General features: G+C 32.7%; 1 long non-coding RNA gene across 1 annotated transcript; it reads right to left on the bottom strand.

Annotated features, from left to right (window-relative positions):
* Positions 1-15,168: 15,168 nt before the first annotated feature.
* LOC143054523 (uncharacterized) lies at positions 15,169-24,522 on the bottom strand. The gene is made up of 3 exons (XR_012971713.1): positions 24,378-24,522; positions 16,064-16,134; positions 15,169-15,434 (listed from the first exon to the last, which is right to left on the bottom strand). It is a non-coding gene; the product is annotated as an uncharacterized LOC143054523 (long non-coding RNA).
* Between the last annotated feature and the right edge of the window lie 969 nt (positions 24,523-25,491).

The raw sequence follows: 25,491 nt of genomic DNA, 5'->3' as shown, positions 1-25,491 counted from the left end.
AATGAGTGCAAATAGGCTAAATATAGGGAAAACAGACATAAAATCTCTTTGATTGAATTTTCAGAGCAAAATAAATGACAGAAGTTGTTCATTATTTCATACTGTTAAGCTTGATGTCTCTATTTTATAAAATTGGAATAAAATTTGGGGGTCACCGGCCATCCAAGAGATTTTTTGACCTCTGAAAATGAGTGCAAATAGGCTAAATATAGGGAAAACAGACATAAAATCTCTTTGATTGAATTTTCAGAGCAAAATAAATGTCAGCAGTTGCTCATTATTTTATACTGTAAAGCTTGATGTCTCTATTCTATAAAATTGGAATAAAATTTTGGGGTCACTGGCCATCCAAGAGATTTTTTGACCTCTGAAAATGAGTGCAAAAAGGCTAAATATAGGAAAAACAGACATAAAATCTCTTTGATTGAATTTTCAGAGCAAAATAAATGACAGAAGTTGCTCATTATTTCATACTGTAAAGCTTGATGTCTTTATTTTATAAAATTGGAATAAAATTTGGGGGTCACCGGCCATCCAAGAGATTTTTTGACCTCTGAAAATGAGTGCAAATAGGCTAAATATAGGGAAAACAGACATAAAATCTCTTTGATTGAATTTTCAGAGCCAGCTCAAGACCTCAATTAAACTGATTGAAAGATTATGTCTTCATCATATGAATATCAGGCACAATCCCTCCCGTTAGGGGTTAAGTATCATACTATCATAAGATATATGAGAAGAACATAACCCGTGTCATGCCAATAACTGTTTTTTTTAAAAATAAATGTGTTTAGTTCTTATGCAAAGACCCTATAAGTTAATCAATATTAAAGCCAAAATATGCAATCTTTAATAACCTGACAACAGTATCGTAACTTTATCCCTTCTTAATAAGTCTGTTTAAAGGTTTTGTAAGCTTTTGAGGTGAATACTGACATTTTTGTGCTTTGTAAAGAATATTACCATGAAAGATTGGATGTGAAATACCTGAACGTATAAGATGTCTGCATGTTGAGTTGTATTTACGAATTATTTCCTTATACTGGTGATAAAATTTAGTAAATGTTTTGACCAGTTTGTGATATCGAAAACCCTGGCGTAATAATTTTTCAGTAATACATAAATTTCTCTCGCTAAAATCTAATACGTTGTTACATATAGAGCGAATCGTACAAGTTGAGATATATAAACACCATAAGATGGTGACAAGGGAACGTCACCATCTAAAAATGGATAATTAACGATAGTAGTCTCAATACATTTCATTCTCTTTTTTACACTTGAACAAACATAGCTTGTCTTGCATGGATAGATGGTTATGATAAGAAAAATTCTATCAGGATGAAATATCATTTTGATCAAAGATCAAATGTTTACAGTAACAGATGATATTGTTAGATTTTTTCCGTAGGGGTAGTTAAGAAAATTAGCGTTAGTTTAAACTCTGAGAAGTTCAGGGCATATAAACATTAAAAATATACCGCATATATTTTGACCTTTGAAAAAAATTGTGGTGCATATGAACTTTCATTTCTAGGATAAGATTTTTTTTCAAAACTTCATAGTAAAAGTGGTACAGTTTTAGCCGTAAAAGGAGTTCCTATGGAAAATTTCATTGTCAATATTTACAGAAATGCAACCTTAAGGTGGCTCGTGGGAACAAAAGTTTCAGCAAAAAATTAAACCTTTATTTTTTCATTACAAATTTATCTATTACACTATTAGTTATTACTTTATGATATGGTAAAAACGATTCTGTTTGGTCCCAGATGACTTTTAAAATGTTTATATCATTGAAAAAGCTCCAAATTATCTCCCTTGGTGCAAAAATGCCATTTTTTGGCATTTAATTTGAAATATCTTTTTTTAACTCATTGGTGACATATATTTTTTAATTATAAAATTTAAGGGATTTCTGTAATTAGGTTATTTTTTTATTTCGATATTACCTCTATTTCTCCTATTAGCTCAACAGAATAAAAGGACATTAACAAAAATGTATGCTTCTTCCAGAGGCAGATTGTGAGCTTAAATGAACGGTGACCCCATTTTTTTATTTCATTTTTCTTTTAAGTATATGATAAAGTTCATTTATAAAAAAATATAGGGAAATCCTATATTAGAAAAAAAAAATGATTTAAACCCAGGAGCCCCCTTAACAGTTCTTGAGTTATGTCCTTTTATAACGTTAAATGCTAGAGGGGGTATCATCTGTGTCCCTTTGGACACATCCCATTTATTATTTTTATAAGTTACTATTAATTAATATTAATTTTTACCATGACTGTGTGACATTTTATATTTTAATATGATGGATTTAAATGAGTAGTAAATGCTCAATTTTAATCCAAAAAAAAATATTTTAAGTTCATTAGACCACATTGATTCTCTGTTAGAAACCTATGCTGTGTCAACTATTTAATCACATTCCAAATTCAGAGCTGTATCCAGCTTGAATGATGTGTCCATACTAGCCCCAACCATTCAGGGTTTGACCTCTGCGGTTGTATAAAGCTGCGCCCTGAGGAGCATCTGGTTAATATTGTGCTTAAACCATGATTGTGACAACATACGAAAAGTGTGAGCTGACAGTCTGCTAAGTTTTTATCCATAAGTCTCATTCTGACTTTCTATCTGACAGTCTTTTATGTGTCAATATTTGTGTTTCAATATAAAAGGAAGATGTGGTATGATAATTGATTGTTAATGAGGCAATTCTCCGCAATAGACCAAATGACACAGAAGTTAACAGCTACAGGTCAAAAGCCGTTATCGCATAGTTAGCTGTAAAAGGCCCTTCAATTACTTATGAAAAACAATTCAAATGAGAAAACTGAAGGCATATTAATGTACAAAAAAAAAAAATATGTGACACAACAACAAAAGACAACCACTGTCTGTATTACAGGTTCATGACTTGGGACAGGCACATACATAATGTGGTGGGGTTAATGTTTGAAGGTGACAACCCTTCCCCTTAACCTTGGACAGTGGTGTGAATTGGTACAATATATGGGTTTTATCAATTTGTATTATTCATTTGTAAACTCTATCTGAATCTAGCAAAAAGTAGATTATCACAGATAAATTTGCAGAATGAGTCGGGATCCTTGTCTTACAATCTTTATGAAGCAAGAAAAATGTGACGAGGTTTGTATGTACATAAAAGTCTGTCATAAAATTAAAGATTTCAGTATATTCGCATTTTACAATATCTTTTGTAACTGCTGTATTTCACATGTCATGTTATTTTTCTTTTCTACTGTAGGATAGTAAGTGGTTCAAATATACATGTATGTCTCTTGAGACTAAAATTACATGCAATAGAAATCAGCCCCAAAAAAAACAAATTTTAATAACTACAGCTGTAGTATGTGACTATGCGTTTTTAAATGTAAATACAATGTATGTGCTAGGGCCTAAATTGACCCTGAATTATTTCAAGTGTTTTTGGCCTAAGACTTTTTAATAAATAACGTACTATTAAATTATTACATGTACAATTTGTAATTTCCTTTCTATTTAAAGTACATTTTGTACATACGGGAGGATTCAGAGGCGGCTCTGGGAAAAAAATGGTTAATAATATAGGGAAACACTGGAGCATGACCTGAGCGGGTCCCCTCTTAGGCAGTCAGTGAGCCCCCACTTATGAAAAATTCTGGATCCGCCACTGGGATTATTTATTCAACAAAAACATTCACAAATTTTAAATTGCTGGAAAATATCACAAAAATTCACATTTTCATACTAGCCCTCCCCCCTTTTCATTCAAAAACCTACTAAACATGCTTAAAGACACATACTCATGAATACATTTTTATAATTTTGACTTTTGAATAATTTTTATACATTTGACATGTCTGATACATGTACATCAAATTAGTCTTTAAAAACATTTTGTCTATATTATATATCTTATAATTGCCATGAAACTTGGTCCACAGGCTTTTAATTTAGTAAGCTCTGGTCACACATAATTGGTTAATATCAGTTAATTCCTACTATCCTATTAGATAGGAACATAGTTAATGTATTATCCTTTGATTTTTTTTTTTTTTTTACAAAATATAGACTCTTGTGTGAACATTACATATCTTGCAATTTTTTTTCATACACCTTTAAAAAATATGCCTTTATTAAAATAAGGAGAAAGTATTTTAAGAGTTGAAATTATACTGTAACTTTTGGTCATGAATGGACCAGCTGAAAAAGGTTAAAAAATGTCTGAAGCCATCAAGAGAATATAACACCCACTTAGCGCAGGTGTAATTTTTAAAAGTTTGCATTTAATTTCTTTAACATGTTAAACATGTTAAAGAAATGCACTTCGAAATAACTGTGTAAAGACCTAACAAGCTTTTAAATTTAGAAAAAAATCATTTTATGACAAGACCGCTTTTCCTGTTTACATTATTGTAGGTAGTAAAAGTTTTGTTTTTCTCTCATGAAGGTTCTGTAGGATCAAACATATAGGAGGGCCAAGAAAATTTTTAAAGAATAGAGTATAATGCATGTAATGTTCACAATACATTTGTAAATAAAGAAAATAGACATACATGTAACAATGAAGAAAAACGGGGTGTTAAATTATAAGAAGTACAGAAAAATGGAAAAACAAAAAACCAAATAGAGATAAATGGTATAAAGAATTAGATAAAAATGATGGACCCTCCATCCAGACCATCGGTAAGAAAGGTAGTTTTGTGAAATGATTCATTCTTAAAAATAATTTATACAGTCTAGATCCCGCCAACATGTTTAACCCCGCCACATTATTTATGCATGTGCCTGTCCCAAGTCAGGAGCCTGTAATTCAGTGGTTGTCATTTGTTTATGTGTTACCTATTTGTTTTTCATTCATATTTTTTATACAAATAAGTCCTTTAATTTTCTTGTTTTCTTGTTTTACATTGTCATATTGGGGCCTTTTATTGCTGACTATGCGGTATGGTCTTTGCTCATTGTTGAAAGCTGTACGGTGACCGATAGCTGTTAATGTCTGTGTCATTTTTCTCTCTTGTGGATACATTGAAGTTGTCTCATTGGCAATCATACCACACATTCTTTTTTATATAGATGGGATATGTTCTAAATTTTAAGTGTGCATGCTTGACCAAAAATGTTACGTACAACTGGAATCTGGGCAAAATCAACTGCATTCGCATTCGAATATTCCGGGTTTACAACAAGAAAATTCTGTTTGCATGTACATGTAATTATATAAACAGCCTACTTTCATGAATCATGACCTTTTCTCCCAGAAACCCAAATGGTTTAAACCCTATGCAGATGACATATTTCTCAGGTCCACAAATTTTCAAATCTATTACATGATAGAAATACCTTGAGTTATGCCTATGGTTACATGTATAATTAATTTTCAGCCTGAAAAGGGGGGTGTCATTGTTTTGTTGTTCGACACGGATATTGTCTTGAAAATTATTTCCGCTAATTTGACACTTACATATTATTTTTCAGTGGTCGTGAATCGGTCTTTGAGCATGTATATTCAATTCATTAGTACTTACTTTTCAGTTTAAATTTCCCCCTTTTCATGACAATTTGTTTACATCCATCTTTCGCATGTTTGTCGGACCTTTTCTAGTGTAAGACAAGGGTGAAACTGCTTCATAAGCTACCAAAATGAAGATCGTTATCTATAATTTCGACCTGCATTACAGTATTCATGAAAAGCAGTTCACGTATTCAATTAATATGAGTTATTCTCTCTTCATTCTTCTCCTACGTCAAAACATGCTCCATATTTATTTTTAGAACGGAAGTACTATTTCGACAATGACAATTGTAACAATAAACGTTATTATTTTTAGAATTGCATTTAAATGTTATTCAACTCTTTCTCAATGTATTTGAATAAAAAAGGTTATTTAAATGATCATATTTTATTGTTATGGAAAATTACGACAATGTACATGACTTACGATATCAATTCGCAAATTTATGCGCAGACGGCGCGAAAATTTAAACCCCCGAACTACCTTAACGTAAATTTTGGTTTCTCCATACAATATGAAACATGGAACCGAGAAAACAGTTACAAGAACAATGCTCGTCAATAGAAAGAGTATACTATTTCTCATGCTCCTAAACTATACTGACTGGCTTTAAAAACGCATCACTCATTTTGTAGATTTTTTTTTACCAAATCATGTTTGATCCACATACAACTACTATTCATGCTCATCATACTTCTTTCTCTTTCGAAAAAATCAACATCTGACTTACCTGTGGTTATTGAACATACCGGATTATTGAGATCGCACGAATTTTAGAAAGCGAAATTTCGAGCCAATTGAAAGATTTTTTAATTTTTTTTTCTTTGGGAAACAGTTCGTTCTATCCTTTGCCACATGTAAATCATCTTTAACATGTTGCATCTCCATATTGCCAAGACTGAGGAATAAAAAACTGAATCAACCCATTAGAATACTGCAAACAGGAAAACACGAACGTGCTGCAAAAGACATTTTGACGTCAGAAACTCATCTTACTGTCCTTCCGACAATGATACCGGTAGACGGGATTTGTTGAAGACCATCAAAGACCAGATCAACATGTAGTGACAATGCAACATCAATAGGATTTGATTACGCAACGTCATTTGCGAGACAGATCTACGGCCGCTACGTCAACTGCTAACCAAATTGATGAATGCAATTTTGCACAGATTTATGCCATAAATGTTTCACATTAACTGACCTGCCAAAGAAACGACTGCAGAAAAACATTGAGGGCCTTAAAGTTTCAACCGCATAATTGCCAAAACCCATTGAAATGGGTGGAACTACGGCAAAATCAGAAGTTGCAAAACAGAAACCAAAACGTGCCGAACAGAATTGGTTGACCTTTATGACAATCATTTTGGCGTTTGTTACAGGCAGTCATTGCTTTTGACGGTGACACGTTCATTTGTAAGGGGAAAACCAGGGTTTCAGTGTATACCACAATATTTGAACATTGAAAATGACGTAATCAATTCAACTTTCGAACTGCATTTTTTTAAAACATTAAGTAATGTAATAACTTTCTGTTCATAAGTTTGTTTACAAAAAAAATGCTTATTTGAAAATGTGAATTAAAAAGAATAATCTAGTGTTGCGTTTCTAAAGTCGGTCAGTATATGTTGATTGCAACTAACAAAAAATTTAAAAAACGGTGGATACAAACATTAATAACACACAATCCAGATAAGTTTGCCAATAGCATGCTGCTCCCCAGCATAAACTTGCAAAGTGAGTCCCCATAAAAATTGCCAGGGTTAATGTTTAAGGCAATAAAACATGACGAACCAAAAATATAAGTTGCTAAATCAACGACTGATAAGAATCGGCAACAAAAGTGTAAAATGCTCTTTCTTGCAAAACATACAGCATAAATTACAAAACAGTTTACTGATACACCAAATAGCAGATAGAGAACCATAATTATGATGTCTGGAATCAACATAGTTACCAAATGCTCATTCAGTTTATGTTCATAGCTAGTAATATAAGAGAAGTCTGTTGTTGAAATGTTCGTTTTGATGACACTTGATTAGCTTTCTATTGAATAAGATGAATTTTCTTTGACAACGCAAAATGAATTGGTAAAAATTCAAACGTCTTCAGGAAGGTTGACTTTCATTCATCTGCTACGACTGGTCACAGTAACACAATTTTCTGAAAGTGTCCGCAGTCAAATTCATCTCTTCTTCAAAACCAAGTACTGAAAAAATATACATGAAATTGGTTGCTTTATCCTTTACTAAACTAGTGTCTTTGAAAAAAAAGAAATATTGCATGTTTACTTGTTGTTAAAGCTTAATTTGTTAAAAAAAAGTTTAAAACAAAGAACATCATATTTTAATTGTTTGTCTAAATCGTGACTACCTGACTTATGCTCCTTTAAAAGATCACAAATGAAATGTATGATTTCTTATTGTTGAAATTTAAAAAAAAGTCGTCCTACAGTCGAATACATTTTATAATTGTAATTGATTTACACAAAGATAACAAGATTGAAAGAGGAAAGTATTACACATTGAACAGTGCATGTCTTTGGTAGACGAAACTATGTTATCATGACCAATTCCAATTCTATAACCTAAGTATTTTGATCTTACAATTCTTTACGCCACATTCCAGGCATAGAATACCTAAGCCGTTTTAAGCACAACTTTTGGGAATTTTGGATCCTCAGTGCTCTTCAACTTTGTATATGTTTAGCTTGATAACATTTTTATATGAGCGTCACTGATGAGTCTTATGTAGATTAAACGCGCATCTGGCGTTCTAAATTATAAACCGGTACCTTTGATAACTGTTTTCACTACTTTGTCGATGCAAGAGCTGGTGGACGAGTCGTACCCGAGGGTATCACCAGCCCAGGAGTCAGCACTTTGGCGTTGACATGAATATCAATTATGTTGTAATTTTAATAAATTTTCTATTTACAAAACGTTGAATTTTTTGAAAAATTAAGGATTTTTTATTCCAGGCATAGAGTTAGATTTAAAACAAACCGGACTAAGCTATATAATATAATTCATTGTTACCTCAGTAAATTTTCTATTAATAAGTATTGCAATTTTCGTTGTTATTAAATGTAATATCAGTATTTAGTTCAAATATAATCTTAAATCAATCCTAATTCTATCTTATTTTTGAGAAATAGTTTTAGTCATTCAAATGTGACGTCATTTTTTTCACTTTTTGCGTTAAGGCCTTGACTGAGTCGGGTATGTCTATTTTTTGTGTTGGTTTATTTAATGTATCCGGGTTCTGTTTTCTATAATTAGTTCAGTTTTATCATGTTCATCTTTTATATAGTCATTTTATAAAACTTACTGTTTGCAAAAGCATAAATTGTTCTATATAAGAAGGATGTTCTTATCCCAAGCAAAAAAACCCTAGCCGTACTTGGCACGACAACTTTGAACTTTTGATCCTTAGTACTGTACAACTGGCCGTCACTGGTAAGTCTTGTGTGGACGAGGCGCGCTTCTGGCGCTTCTGGCGTATTGGATTTTGAACCTGGTGACTTTGTTAGCTATTGTTCGTGTTTTTTGTCTAATATTTATTTGTATTGTATTCCTGTTATGTTATGTTGTCATTTTAATGTTATATTTAACATTGCCATTAAAGCGGGAGGTTTGTCATGCCACAAAACCAGTTCAACCCACCATTTTCTTCTTTTAAAAAATGTCCTGTACCAAGTCAGGAATATGGCCATTGTTCTATTATAGTTCGTTTCTGTGTGTGTTACATTTTAACGTTTTGTTTCCTTTATGTCGTTTTTTTTTCTCTTATATTTGAGTGGGAATTCGCATTACTATAAGACGTGTCATGATACTTTCTATCTCAAATTCATGTATTTGGTTTTGATGTTATATTTGTTATTCTTATCGGATTTTGTCTAATGTTAAGTCCGTTTCTGTGTGTGTTACGTTTTAATATTGTGTCAATGTTCTCCTTTTATATTTAATGCGTTTCCCTCAGTTTTAGTTTGTTACCCCGATTTTTTTTCATCGAATTACGAGTTTTGAACAGCGGTATACTACAGTTGCCTTTATAGATTACCAAACCGTTTTTGGCACATATTTTTTGAATTTTGGATTCTCAATGCTCTTCAACTTTGTGCTTGTTTGGCTTATTAACTGTTTTAATATAAGCATCACTGGTTAGTCTTATGTAGAAGAATCGCGCGTCTTGCGTACTAAATTGTAATCCTGGTACCTTTTAAAACTGTCTGCATACTCACATATTATGTTTTCTCCATTCTAAAATTTTCTCTGGTCGTTAGTGTTGTAGATGTGTCAATCGAATCTTCAACTAAAATCAGAAATTATCAATATGTTATTATTGTAAACGTTACTTGACCTTGAAAAAAAATTAAATGCAAACAAACAATTTATTAGTTTTTATTACAAAACTTACTATAAACGTGTATACAAATTATTATTGAATGCAAGGTTATCGTCATTTTTCTCAAAAACTTAAATTGTCAGTGTTAACGAGTTGGTTGACCGTTATGAAATATTAGTTTCACAAATGATAGCGATTATATTCTTAATGTCGTAACTACAAAACTTTCCCTTATGGCGAATGTCATCTACCGAATTGAAATTACTACACTAACTTCGTTCGTATTATTATGAGGAACACAACGGGTGCCACATCTAGAGCAGGATATGCCAACTATTCCGGACAACCTGAGAAGCTCCTGTTGTTGGTGGGATTCGTGTTGCTTAGGCTTTAGTTTACAATAAACTCATCATAGATACCAGGACTAAATTAAGTATATACGCCAGACGCGCGTTTCGTCTACAAAAGACTCATTAGCGACGCTCGATCCAATAAAGTTAAAAAGTCCAAAGAAAGCACGAAGTTGAGGAGCATTGAGGACCCAAATTCCTAAAGGTTTTGCCAAATACAGCTAAGGTAATCTATGCCTGAGGTAGAAAAGCCTTAGTTTTTCAAGAAAATAAAAAATTTGTAAACAGTAAATTTATAAATATAACCATATCAATGACAATTCATGTCAGCACAAAAAGTGCTGACAACTGGGCTTGTGATACCCTCGGGGACATAAATCTCTACCAGCAGTGGCATCGACCCAGTGGTTGTAAATAAACTCATCATAGATACCAGGAGTAATTTAGTATATACGCCAGATGTGCGTTTCGTGTACAAAAGACTCATCAGTGACGCTCGAATCCAAAAAAGTTGAAAAGGCCAAATAAAGGTCGAAGTTGAAGAGCATTGAGGACCAAAATTCCTTAAAAATTTGCCAAATACAGCTACGGTTATCTATGCCTGAGGTAGAAAAGCCTTAGTTTTTCAAACAACCAAATTCCTAAAAGTTTTGTCAAATACAGCTAAGGTAATCTATGCCTGAGGTAGAAAAGCCTCAGTTTTTCAAAAAATAAAAAAATTTGTAAACAGTAAATTTATAAATATAACCATATCAATGACAATTCATGTCAGCACAAAAAGTGCTGACTACTGTGCTGGTGATACCTTCGGGGAAATAAATCTCCATCAGCTGTGGCATCGACCCAGTGGTTGTAAATAAACTCATCATAGATACCAGGACTACATTTAGTATATACGCCAGACGCGCGTTTCGTCTACAAAAGACTCATCAGTGACGCTCAAATACAGCTAAGGTAATCTTTTAGGCATATTAGAAAATGTCTGTACCAAGTTAGGAGTATCACAGTTTCCCATTCGTTTTACTTGTTTGATGTGCTTACGCGTTTGATCATGTCATTTGAAGGACTTTCCGTTTGAAAGGTCGGTATTTTTGATATTTTATTTTATATTATCTTGCTTAATTCGTTCTCAAACTCACAAACTTGGGGTAATTGAACAGGTAAGATAACCTCATGTTGTATTTGAATTAGGCACCCTCATATTTCTAGCAGAACAAGGGTTACAAAAATGATTGGTAATACGAGAGCACTAGCTCACATACAAACTTGATGTCTGCCATAAAATAAATTTACGGTAAAAGTACATTAATGTGTAAGGTAAAATACTATCGTTTTGTCATTACGTCTTTAGCACTTATACTATCCGATTGAATAAAACATAAAAGCATTGACCTTGGGTGCTTAACGTCCAGCGGAATATGTTTAACTAAATTCAGAATGAAATCAAATTAACAATAAATAATCCTCGGCCGTTCTGAACGGACGTGACTCCGTACTTGTACATCTCACACTGCCATGTGTCCTTTGGTCGAGTGCCATGGCTTAGTGTTTGAACTGCTTCCTTTGAGTTTCATAACTCGATTATGTGCGATGTTTTGTCATGAAAAGCAGTTAATCTTTGCTTTGAACGAAATGCATCCATCAAGCTTTCGATCAATGGACCAGGATTGTATGACACGATAAACGTTTTTTCTTTCTTACCTAGAAGGTTCAAATTTTAATGATAATATGTCCTTAATCGAGCAAACATACAGTTGCAGAACATCTTATTTGTAGCTATTCCAAAAAAAAAAATGTCAAACGTCTTAGTCTCGATCTTAGTGACATATTAGCTATCAGCGATACCTTCATCTACAAAGTAGGACAAAATAGATCTAGAGAGGCGAAATATATCATAGGAATGTTCAAATAATAGCAACAGTAGTATACCGCTGTTTGAAACTCATAAATCGATTGAGAAAAAAAAAATCCCGGTTACAAACTAAAACTGAGGGAAACGCATCAACAACACAACAGAAACACAACCTTTAAATGTAACACACACAGATACGAACTATAATATAACAATGGCAATTTTCCTGACTTGGTACAGGACATGTTTAGAAAAACAATGGTAGGTTGAATCTGGTTTTGTGGCATGCGAAACCTCCCGCTTTTATGGCAATGTTAAATATACATGTAACATTTAAATGACAGCATTACAAGACAGGACTACAGTACAAATAAATTGGAGGACATATAGCATGTATAAGAAAGAGAAACACACGAATAATACCTAACAAAAGGTACCAGTTTTAAAATTAAATACGCCAGATGTGCGTTTCGTCCACATAAGAGTTCCAAAAAAATTGTGCCGAATACGGCTAGAGTTTTCTGCCTGGGATAAGAGCATCTTTATTAATTTAGAATAGTTCATATTTTGGCAAACAGTACTTTTTTATAAAATGACTATATAATAGATATACATGATAAAACAAAGTGGTGTCTAACTACAGAATAAAAACTGATGCATTACATAAAACAACCAAGTCCAGCACATAAAAAAGCCGAGTTAGCCAAAGCCTCATCGCAAATTCTGAAGAAAACACACAGAGTGACGTCACATTTGAATTTCTAAAAATATTTCCCAAAAATAAGATAGCATTAGGATTGATTCAAGATAAGATTTGTAATACTGATATTACGTTTATTGATAACAATACTTATAAATATCAAATTGTGGTAGTAATAAGTTAATTAATTGTATTTTCTTGCTATGTTGGTGTTTCTACTGAATCAAACTGTAAACCAAATATATCGTACAGATTTTGTTGAACCAAACTAAAATCTAATAAATCAAGTGGGTGATTAATTATCTTTACCATAACATACGAATATAACAGAAAAGACGTTAAGACATTTGACAAAATCCGATGAGAATAACAAATATAACATAAAAATTAAATACATGAATTTGGGATAGAAAAGTACCGTGACACGTCTTATAGCAATGCAAATACACACTCAGCAAAACAGTCACAATCGGGAATAACTCACGCTCGGTCAGACGACGTAATGACAAACCACAATCTAACACATGGTAAAAATTTCCTTAGTTAGTTTGGACAAAGACGCATCGTATGGATCAACCAATTCGTGATGGTGTCCGTAAAATTTACGAAGTATCATTTCTAATCTGTCCTCCTCATAACTTAGTTTGAGCAGTTTTTGCGTAAGGAGCACACTCCTGTATATGAAGTCCATATAGTGTGAACAAGCACAAGAATAACGTATCAATTGAGATATGTAAACAACATACGAAGGGGAAGAGGGTATTTTAATGCTGCTAAATGGGAGATTGATAATTAGGAATTTGAAATCGTCCCTTTAATCATAGATTTTCGCGTGAAGTCGTCCATCTGTGTCAATATTGAGGAAAAGATGAAGGTATGAATCAGTTCTTCTAGTATCAGTAGTATCCTTAATTTCAAGTTCATTGGGATATATGAGATGTAAGTTTTGGCTGAAATATGGGTTATTCAATGATAGAACATCATCAATATATCGGAAAGTAAAATTAAAGAATTTCTCAAAGTACTTTTTCATTTTGTCTTTTTGAAGGTTCTGAATGAAGTCTGCTTCATACGAGTACAATAACAAATCGGCCAGTATGGTCCTGTTCCATATGTGGCATCCACTACTTATGGTTCTATAGTACATTGCTATGATTTTTTTAATTAGAAACACGTATCTTTATATCAGAAATTCATTTATTAAATATTACAGGTTTGTATCGTCAAAGTTGTTTATCTTGAATTAATTATATTTTCTTTAATTTTTTACATTTACAAAGAAGGTGTTTGCATACAACAAACATATTCGGGAACATTGTAATTACTGGATTTAATACACTGTTCAACAAATACTCCCGATTAAGGAAAGTAAATACAGTATACTCAGTTTTACTAATGCTGCCCCATAAGTTTACTTCATGTGTTTCCCGAATCATCAATATAGCTCTCGGAAATACGGACACAGCAAACAAAACCACTATTATTGGCTGTAGCATTATATATATGAGTAATAATCTTCTAGCAAAGTTGATTTCATTTGAATTGTTGTCGCTTAAACTAGTGTTTTCCGAATTGCACACTCCGTCATTCAACATCATTTGATAAGCAGATTGTTTTACTTTGCCAACGGTTTCACATTTAGTTTCATCTAACTCGATACATGTTCTGCAAATCAATGTATCTAATTCGTTGACTGAAACATCTTTATCTGCATACATGTCTTTGGTCTCAACATTGTATTTTTGATTTGTATTGGCAATTGATTCATTGGAGGAAAGTGCACTTAACTGCCTCTTTAAAAAATGAATTTTATAAAATTTGCATCGATTTACTGTAAAACATGTTTGTAAGTAAACTAAAACAAAAAATTCAATTGTATAAATTGTTAAATTAAGAATGCTGTAAAAACGAAAAAAAGCTGTATTTTCAGATATTCCACAAGTGTTTCCAGATAGGGTTGAGTTCTGTAACTTAACTACAATTTTTGTTTCTCCGTACAATATGAAACATGGAACCGAGAAAACAGTAACAGCATATATGCCCATTATTGCAAAGACTGTTCTAATTATATTGCTTTCAACAAATTTTAATTTCGGCCTACAGACTAAGAAAAAACGTTTGAAACAAACAATAATAACACACAATCCAGATAAATTCGCCAAAAGCATGCTGCTTCCCAGCATAAACTTGCAAATTGAGTCCCCATAAAAATTAACTGGGTTAATGTTTAAAGCAATGAAACATGACGACCCGAAAACACAAGCTGCTAAATCAACGACTGATAACAAAACGAAACTAGCGATTAGCACGTGTTTTCTTTGAAAAGATGCAACATAAATTACACAACAGTTTAATGGTACACCAATAAGCAGACAGAGAACCATAATAATGGTGTCTGGAATTAACATAATTACCAAATGCTCATTCAGTTTATGTCCATAGCTAGTAATATAAGATTCGTTTACTGTTGAAATGTTCATTTTTATGACAATTGATATGCTTTCTATCGAAAAAGATGAATTTTCCTTGACAACGAAAAATAAATTGGTAAAATATCAAACGTCTTCAGGAAGGTTGACTTTAATTCATCTGCTAAGACTGGTCAAAGTAAGACAATTTTCTGAAGGTGTGCGCAGTCAAATTCTTCTCTTCTCTAAAATCAAGTACTGAAAATAAAGCAATTCAGTGTTCAAACAAAAAACAATATACATGAACTTGATTGCTTTATTCTTTACCAAACTAGTGTCTTTGAAAAAAAAAGATATGAATGATTACTTGTTTTAAAGCTTAATTTGTGAAAAAAAGGTTAAAACAAAGAACATCATATGTTAATTGTTTGTCTAAATCGTGACTACCTGGCTCCTTGCAAAGATCACAAATGAAATGTATGATTTGTCATTGTTAAAATTTAAAAAAAATCGTCCTACAGTCGAATACATTTTATAATTATAATTGATTTACACAAAGATAACAAAATTAAAAGAGGAAATTATTACACATTGAACATTGCATGTCTTTGATAGTGAAGACTATGTTATCATGGGCAATTCCATTTCTATAACCTAAGTATTTTGATCTTACAATTCTTTACGCCACATTCCAGGCATAGATTACCTAAGCCGTTTTTTGCACAACTTTTTTGAATTTTGGATCCTTAATGCTCTTCAACTTTGCATTTGTTTGGTTTTATAACTTTTTTGATATAAGCGTCACTGATGAGTCTTATGTAGAAGAAACGCGCGTCCGGCTTACTAAATGGCATCCTGGTGCCTTTGACAACTGTCTGCATACTCACATATAATGTTTTCTCCATTCTAAAATATCTTCTGTTCTTAAGTGTGGTAGATATCTCTATCGAATCTTCAACTAAAATCACAATTATCAATATGTTATTATTGTAAACGTTACTTGGCCTTAAAAAAAATTGAATTCAAACAAACAATTTATTAGTTTTTTATAACAAAACTATAAAACGTGTCTAAAAATGAATCTCTCTATTGTTACACCGTGTGATCCATTAATTTGGCAATCGTCAATGGCAGTCAGCAGGGTTTAAGAACATCAGTTGTTCGACCTGTTAGTCAAATACGTTTTGTTAAAATATATTTTTTCATTCATTTGTATTTTTAGAAACTTTTATTTATAGACCCTTTTGCAACGAAATTTGTTATCTTCACACGTATAAAAATGTCGGTATTTATCCAACGCATTCATAGGTTTGAACGCTGTTTTCAGTTTTGACTTTTATATGTTAGACTCAGATCGACGTCCGGTCTCTAATCGACGTCTGTTCCTCAAATCGACGTCCAAACCTGACGTCACATTCTCAAATCTACGTTTGATCCTCTAATTGACGTCCAATGTGCCGCCATGTATTGCCAAAACGACGTCCGATTTTTAATATTTTGATATGAGCGTCACTGATGAGTCTTATGTAGACGAAACGCGCGTCTGGCGTACTAAATTATAATCCTAGTACCTTTGATAACTATTGTAGTCTTCTTGATTTCCAGTATCAATGAATAATGAAATAATAAATTGCTGCACCTACACTTATACATGCATATTGATAAATGGCATGTGAATATACGTATATAGATATAGGAACCCAACGAGAAAGAAAACAAAACGACATTTATATTGGGCAACACTCAGTTTTCAACAATGGACAAAATCAAGGAGAAAATACCAACTGTTTTTAGGGTATTATCATTTGAACTCTGTAAGATATACTAAGTATTCAACAAATTCATTAGTTTTACACCTGAAGTGAAAAATGTACAAAATGAATTGGCATTATGATTTTATGTTGTGCTGTTACACCACTGTTCCAGGTTAGGGGGAGGTTAAGCGCTCACAAACATGTTAAACGCAGCCAATTATTTTATGTGTCTGTAGTCTAGTGGTTCACCGTTGTCGTTGGTTTATGTCTTGCATATTTGTTTTTTCGGATTTTTTGGTTATAAGTCAGTTTTTAGTTTTATAATAATTGTTTTATATGTTTCATGTCGTGGTGGCCTTTAATTGCCGACTTTATCATTGTTGAAGGACGTACGGTTGCCAATAGATATAAGAAGATGTGGTATGAGTGGCAATGAGACAACCCTCAATCCAGGTCACAGTTTATAAAAGAAAACCATTATAGGTCAAAATACGGCCTTAAACACGGAGCCTTTGCTTACACCAAACAGCAAGCTATAAAGGTAAAGGGCTATATAATTGCTTACATCCACTTCATTTCAACTCTGGTGTATAGTTGTCCGATTAGCTATCACGCCACATCTCATTGTTTTTTAATAAGCTCTAGATCTTAAATTACAACAAATTTTATATTACAACCTGTAAACATAGGTAGCTCATTTAAAAAAAAAACTGTTTTAATACCTTTTATTTGTCACATATACTATGTTTTGGTTGTAAAAGTATTGACCTACAACTGTCTTTACTCCTCTCTCGAACATTTCAAGTTTTAGTTCTGTAATTTCGGCAGTTTGATTCATTTGTTTTAGATATATTTTCGTATAATACGACATGTTGGCCAAAAATGTCTGAGTCTCGGCGTTTGGATCTGTCCATAGGTCCATTAAAAATTGGACGTCGATTAAAGAAGCAAAACATTGGACGTCGATTAGAGGGTGATAGAATTGGCCGTCGATTTGGAATCTTATTTTATTGTGACGTCAGCATTGGACGTCGATTTGAAGAACGGACGGCGATTATAAATCGTAAAACAAGTAAAAAGTTTAGGATCCTTAACAATAGGTATTTCAGCTGATTTGTAACAATCTCATCATGCCTTATATATCATGTACTGTATTATGACGCTAGATTAAAACTGACGAGGAATGGTAACACGCGGCCACCGAAAGCTTTATCAATGTGAAGCTTAGGTGGACGACCGGTCTAGCGCGTCGGATACAGTGCAAGACGATTTGGTGTCACGATATCTCAGTAGCATGAGTTCGAATCCCGGCGAGGTAAGAACAAAACATTTGTAAAAACAAATTTACAATTATAACATTTTTGGGATGATGTTAAGACGAATTATATATACAGAATGTACAAAGCCTGTGTTCACCATCACTGCTGGTGGTCCAATTAATTATTTCATCCTATACTAATTATATTACTATCACAATCTTGAAATTTAAACAACAAAAACAGTTTAAGCGAACATCAGAGACGCTATTATTCAGACGTTTTTTATATACATATATACATATATATACAAAACATCTGAATAACAAGCAACGATTTTCCCATGACAGCGCTGGATCATTACGAGTAACGGTACATGTACACAATAAATGAATAATATAAACGCCTAAAAAGTGTATACGACAACACCAATAATAAAAAAAGAAAACTATAAATGTAATTACAGATATCCTTCATCAGTATAATTGTGTATATATATACCCGCCCGAACATTAAAGAGATGCTATTACAATTATAAAATTTCCCAACATGACTCAACGACTGCAAACATATGCCTAAATTAAAAAGAGTAATTTGCTATATGAACAGGCACAACTCTAAAATTTCAAAGGTGACGACAGTTAAGAATTAACAACAACTACTTCGGAATACATTCCGGATAAACAGCATTTACCGATCTAAGCTGGTATATTTTTTTTCAAATTTGACAACGGTATAGTAATTGAAACAGAAACTGCGTATTTAAACATCCCAAATGAATAGCAGTTCGATAACGATTAAAGAGATAATAATCCATTTTGACTAAGTAGAAATAGTTGAACGTGACTTCGTACATGTACATCCCAAATGAATAGAACCCTATAAATTAAACTAATATCATTCAAAAATTTTAAACTTAAAAAAGAGTCCAGTACATAAGCATGGAAAGAAAATGAGAAATGGCAAATGAGTGACTCATTCTATTTCTTTTATCATTTATGCCCTCTGGGAAACTTTCCTTATCTTTCTTATCAAAAACCTTTACTAAGCAATTATGTCGGCTCTTGATCAACCCTAGTTGTGGTCTATGATTGTGATGGTAATGTTTTTGTGATTGGGGGTGCCTAGGTCATTTCAAATGACGACTTTTTGGGAGATCGGGCTTGCAGGTGTAGTCACATTGATTACCATTCATGCGTTTGTTGAATGGTTGTTTTGTCTCGCCAATATTCTGCATGCCACATTAACACTTCAAGGTTCATTACAAAATATAGCGTACTCAGACCCAGAGGAGTGGCAATTAAATGTTTGCGTATTTAAATATTTTTTGGCAAGTCAGACATCGTCTATTACAACACGACTTACACAATCCTGAAGTTGAACAGTTTTTATTAGAGGATACATCAGCTCTTAAAAATAGTCTTTCAGACTTGTTTGTCTCTGAAACGCTAAGACAGGAAGATTGGGTAAGATCTTGGACAACTTTGGATGCTTGGCAATAATTTGCCAATTGGCACGTATCAAACATGAGTTTGGATAAAGATGTTGAAGTAATCAATATTTTTCAATTGGCCAATGAAAATATTGGCGTAAGACGGTGCCATTTTCGTTCCCATCGCTGTCCCGTTTATCTGAAGATTATGTTCATCATTAAAGATAAAATTGTTGCATTAGAAACCAGAGTAAGCAGCAAGACTAAACATTCGGTAGGTGTTTCTAAAGTGTTGCGCGACTCCCATATTTCCTTACACGATTTTATTCCGTCAATCATTTGTAAAATCTCTGGTGTGACCGGTTTCTTTTTATATATATACACATGTAGGCTTGCTTCAGATTTTTTTACCACCCTCGAGAATCAAGGAAAGAAATTCATGTGAACAGGGATTGTCCTTAACGTTGTTATTATGATGCCATGTAATGGAATAATAATTAGAATTCAAAACTGACACACTAATTTCTTGTTGAATAAGTCCACCAATATAAAACGAAATAGTAGTTGATGTAGCTGATGAATACTGTAGACCAAACGGAACAAATCATTTTCGATTTTGTTCAAAACAAACATGATTTATTATTTGTAGAATTGGCCATAGAAGATTCTATAAAAGACAGCAATCACACTGGCTAATCTTGGATTATTGGCATAACCTCCAAACTGTTTCCATTGAGACTATAAATACAAAAAAGAGTAAATGAATATTAAAATTTTTTGATGATAGATGTTTACATAAATTTAACTATACAACTTCTCATGATGCACTGTGCAATCAAATACATAGCTCCCAGCGATCGAATAAATAATGTTCATACATTACGACCGTTCAAACTCAACTGTTCTCAAGTAACCGTGCGTGACGTTATTGTTGCACTGCGCGACCAACAACATCACTCCCAGCGTCTATGCCTGATGTACCTGGACAAATGCTGAAGTACAAAGAAATTAGATAACACGAGTAATATCTCATTTCGCAAAAGTATCTCAAGTAAATGAACCCCATAAAGAATTAACAAAAAATTGAAACATTTTGTGATACATTCCAGTCATCTAAATCCAATTATCCTATGTGCATCCAGAAAAGTATTTTCATTCCTAGGTATCCATTCTACCTCTAATACTATATTATTGTTAAAACATATTGAAACATAACTAATGATATAAGTCTAAATCCATGCTACCTTTTTTTACAATTTTAACAACATTCTGATTGTCTGTATACAGCTTAGGGGTAAACAGTAGTATTACATTTTCCCAGCATTAGGTTGGCCTTTTGTGTACCCAAGGAAGGTGAAGAAAGTCAAATTAGGAGCGCTGTGATTGGATGTAATGGTACACTTTATTTTTTATTTATCTATGAATAGCTGCAGTGTGTTTATTTGCAATATAAATTTTGAAACCTATTTAAATATTTTCTAGAGAATTATTCAAAAAGACTTCCCAAATTTCATAAATTTGGTGCAAAATGACGGTGGACATGGATAACATAAACAAGCTCCGTTGGAAGTTGGTCATGATACTATTTGGCTTTAATTTTTAAAACAGAATAATAAAGTACTAAGACCACATATAACTGTTTTATCCAGGTTTTTATCACAAAAAGTGGTAAATTTAGAAAATGTTAATATTGTCGCCTATGACAGAATAAATAGTACCGTTTATCCTTAACCACTTTCCCACTTAACATTAATTGTAATGATTCTAATATATTTTGACAGCTTTTAATTCACTCTTAATTCTGTCTTCTGTATCACGGATTAAAGTGCAATATGATTATCACCTACTGTAAAACCTGCGCCAGCATATTCACTTGCATACGAATACGTTCAGGTAATCTAAACATTGGCGTTATACATTTAAAATGTAAGTTTTCTCACTGATAATACCAAAATCTGAGCTCTTTTTAAATTTGGCATAAAAATGTACAAAATAATCCCAATATATCCTAGTGTTAATAATTATATGTAAATGTCTAGTCATAATTTGACAAATACAACCTAATGCTGGTTTCAAAGATAACATTGTACCACATACACATATTTCTACAAGTGGAATTAATCGTTCATTGTAATAATGCAAAAACGCACAATTTCAAACCTACAAATTTTTTATTCAGTATTTCTTAAGTACTATTTTATGAATTCAATATAAATCCCAACCATTCAACACTCTGTTTTGTTGTCCATACGCCTTTGATTCCATTAGCATCAAAACCAGTATTTTTCAAATCATGTCGAACCTGATTGGCCATTTTAGTATATGTATCAAAATCAACAGCTAAACCGAAACCATCGTCTAAAAAAACTATGATAGGATAAGACATAGATCTCCAATGTTTAACTAAAATTTTAACTGTCTTAGTGGAAATGGGACCAGCTGATGAAAGGCCGAACGGTAAAACAGAAAAAGTATAAAATCTGTTTTTGTTGCTAAATTTCCGTGAAAAGAAACTTTTTTGGTGATCTTCATGTATGTCAATATGATGATAACCCGACCTAAAATCTAATTTATACCCATATTTAGCGTTAACTGCATAATTCAAAGGTTCATATACACCCTCAAATTTCACCTTTTGTTTGTCAACATATTGATTAACATGACGTAAATCGAGTACTAATCTCATTTTACCTGAACTTTGTACAGATACCGTTCAAGGATTCACAACAAATGGTAGACATGTTCATAAATACAATGTGTGTCAAGTGACTCTGATATGGATTTTCCAACAAAATCTGAATATTTAATTGCAGACATGTTATTTCGTAAAAGTGCCAAATTTGGTACACTATTAAATGGTATTTTATATCTTAAATTTATAATTTTAATAATAAAATCATTTTCACACATTTTTTTTTTAGAAAACACAACTTTTTTCCTTAAATTGCCTTTGATATTAATAAGTGTTTTTCCCGTTTCTATTACATATTTGTTAATAATATAAAAACCATACTTAACTCATTAATAACTGATGACTGTGAAGAATACACCTCATGTTGATTTTGAAATCTGTTCTTTAAAGGTGACATTTACAGATGGGACCACTTTGCATGGACAGATTCTTGCGAAGTGCCCAAACTGGTTTGAAGTAAAAACACACTATTGATAGGAAATTGCTATTTGTTTCCCACGGTTCCCGTCAATTGGCTTTGAATTGACTAAAGTTACGAAAATGTCTTTGTTGTTGGATTTTGTACCATTGTTGTCTGGACGGCCAGTACCATTTATTGATTTTTCCACCAGACGATCATACGGTTCGAAATTCGTTCTCCTTGAATTAGAATCGCGATTACGGACAGTTAATTTAGGGCATCGTCCTAATCATCAGCCAAAGGACTATCCAAATACTCTTGAACAGTATCCCACCATGTATATCGGCAATCTTTACAATTTTATTGCGTGTTTTGATGTCTCTTTCTCTTCTAAAAATCAGGCGTGATGAGGCGTCCAAAGAATTAAACTAAACATAACTGTCAATTTTGAGCAATTTATCAGAATGTTCAATATTGAAAGTATGCTGTATTCGGTTCCTTCGTGTTTGAACGAAATATATGTTGCTTTCTCCGACTTATCAGTGGCAAAACGACTCTCAAAATGTTGAATGATGTTGTTCTGTGGTTGCTCTAAAGCGTTGCTTAGTACAGGAGAAAAGAGTGAAACAGCACCGTCTGTCGAAAATATGGTATTAGCCCCACTAGATTCAGTCTGATCTCCGACATCTAGTTCTATACCGGAGGTTGACATAACGTATTCAGGAATAAACAGCAAACTGACTGTTGTAGCTACTGCGAGCATTTTCGATGAAATGACACCCACGAATTGTCTTTATATAACCTTTTAAACCGCCAAAGTATTTCACGTGCATATATTACCCTTTTATATTTATTACCAAAAACATGAACCCGTGATACAACTACTCTCACTAACCAGTTTTGAACTGATAAATAGTATAACTATAACCCATGGAAAACTCCAAGTCTCAACGAGAAGAAATTTAATTCAATTATAATAACTTACTAGCCTCTTCTCGTGTAGTAGATTATTGAAAAGGGCTCCCGAAGAGATCATCTTAAAATACACTTATGTCATTACAATTTTTCAAATAAAATGGGTATTCACTTTATGTAGCTACCTTGCCAATTTGATAGCCATTAATTATATAATTATGTACTATTGTATATTAAAATAATCCTATATAATTTATCCAATTACATTGATCTTGTAAGAAGAGGAATCCCGTATAAATGAAATAAACACATAACAGCACTTCAATAAGCCTTTTCATAATTTCAATCAATTTGATGCAAGTCTATTCTTGATGAAAAAATGAAATACCTTGATATTAATATGAATGTAGCATATCATCGTAGAAAGTATTTGATACAAATGATTGACTTGACGTGTTTTAAAAGCAAACCGATTTTAACATTATCATGATTATTTCTGATTTATAGGTTTAGTAAACAATGTATATTTAAAGTTTGGCATATTGTTCTGTCTTTTTGATCGAGTCGGATGAAAGGGAGAGCAAAACAGATACTATGTTGAGCATCATTTTGCAAAACAAATTTACTTTACAAATCTATGGCAAAAGTATTCTGGTTAAGGTGTATTTATTCTCATAAATTGAATCAAAAAGTTGCTTAAAGAATCCTTAGCGTTACAAGGGATAATTTAATCTATATTCACATATATGTACCTGACTTTAACTTGGACTGTTTTTGTTTTCAATCCATATGCTGTACAACCTTTCTTTGATTAATCATCAAGATGGAGAGCATCAATCACAGCATTGGTCCTTTTAAATATTCATATGTACATTACTCCTATTCTGCAGATATGTCTGTAAGCGTTGTTTGCTAACAAAGACAAAAATACATTTGAACACATGTTATGATATAAAAGTGGGGTCGGTACAAGAAATACGACCCCTTTTTGTCTTGATACCCAGGAGTGTTCACGATTTCGGACAGTTCCATCGTTTTTACTCATATGTTTCATATTCTCCTGTATTTTTTCCTTTTGAAATAATGCGTCTATGTTATGTCAAAATATGTTTTAAGACATATTTATGATAGATGTAAAAATTGTTGTCAATCTTTCTTACAATAACTTAAAAACAATACAAAGAATGAAAGTACAATATGTTTAACGGTTTTCTGTGATTTTCATGCGTGAATTCAAATTCGTTTTGCTAGTCGGAAAACGCCCATTTTATAGCACGCATTATAAATGCGTGTAAAAAACTTTATTTGACGGAGGGAAGTGTTATGAACGTTTTATTATATTTCATAGTTTTGTTTAGCCAAACATAAAGTTCCCGGCGAAATTGACACTTTCCTATTTTGCGTTACAAAATTCCGCCAACATGTGGCGGTCGAATAACATCTATCAGTTGTTGGTTATTAATACTACATTTCTTTAGTAACTGCGTTTTACCTGCTTCATTTTTCCAGATCGGTGTAAAGTCGGATGAAGTTGTCCATTCCTTCAAAATAATCCAATGTTTACCTTCTTGTTAACTTAAATACACACATATAACCTTGACCGGAAGCGACCTTTGTTATTACACGCAAGTATAAGGCGTGATATAGAATGGGCGTTTTCCGACTAGCAAAACCTATTTGAATTCATCTCTACAGAATGTTCAAGGTAAATACTACACGCATGAAAATCACAGAAAACCGTTAAACATATTGTACTTCAATTCTTTGTATTGATTTTAAGTTATTGTAAGAAAGATTGACAACAATTTTTACATCTATCATGAATATGTTTTAACACATATTTTGACATAACATAAATAACATAAC

This window comes from Mytilus galloprovincialis, chromosome 12 (genome assembly GCF_965363235.1).
Source record: "Mytilus galloprovincialis chromosome 12, xbMytGall1.hap1.1, whole genome shotgun sequence".
NCBI lineage: Eukaryota > Metazoa > Mollusca > Bivalvia > Mytilida > Mytilidae > Mytilus > Mytilus galloprovincialis.
Note: the sequence above shows the minus strand (reverse complement) of the source record. Positions and strands in the feature narration are given on the sequence as shown.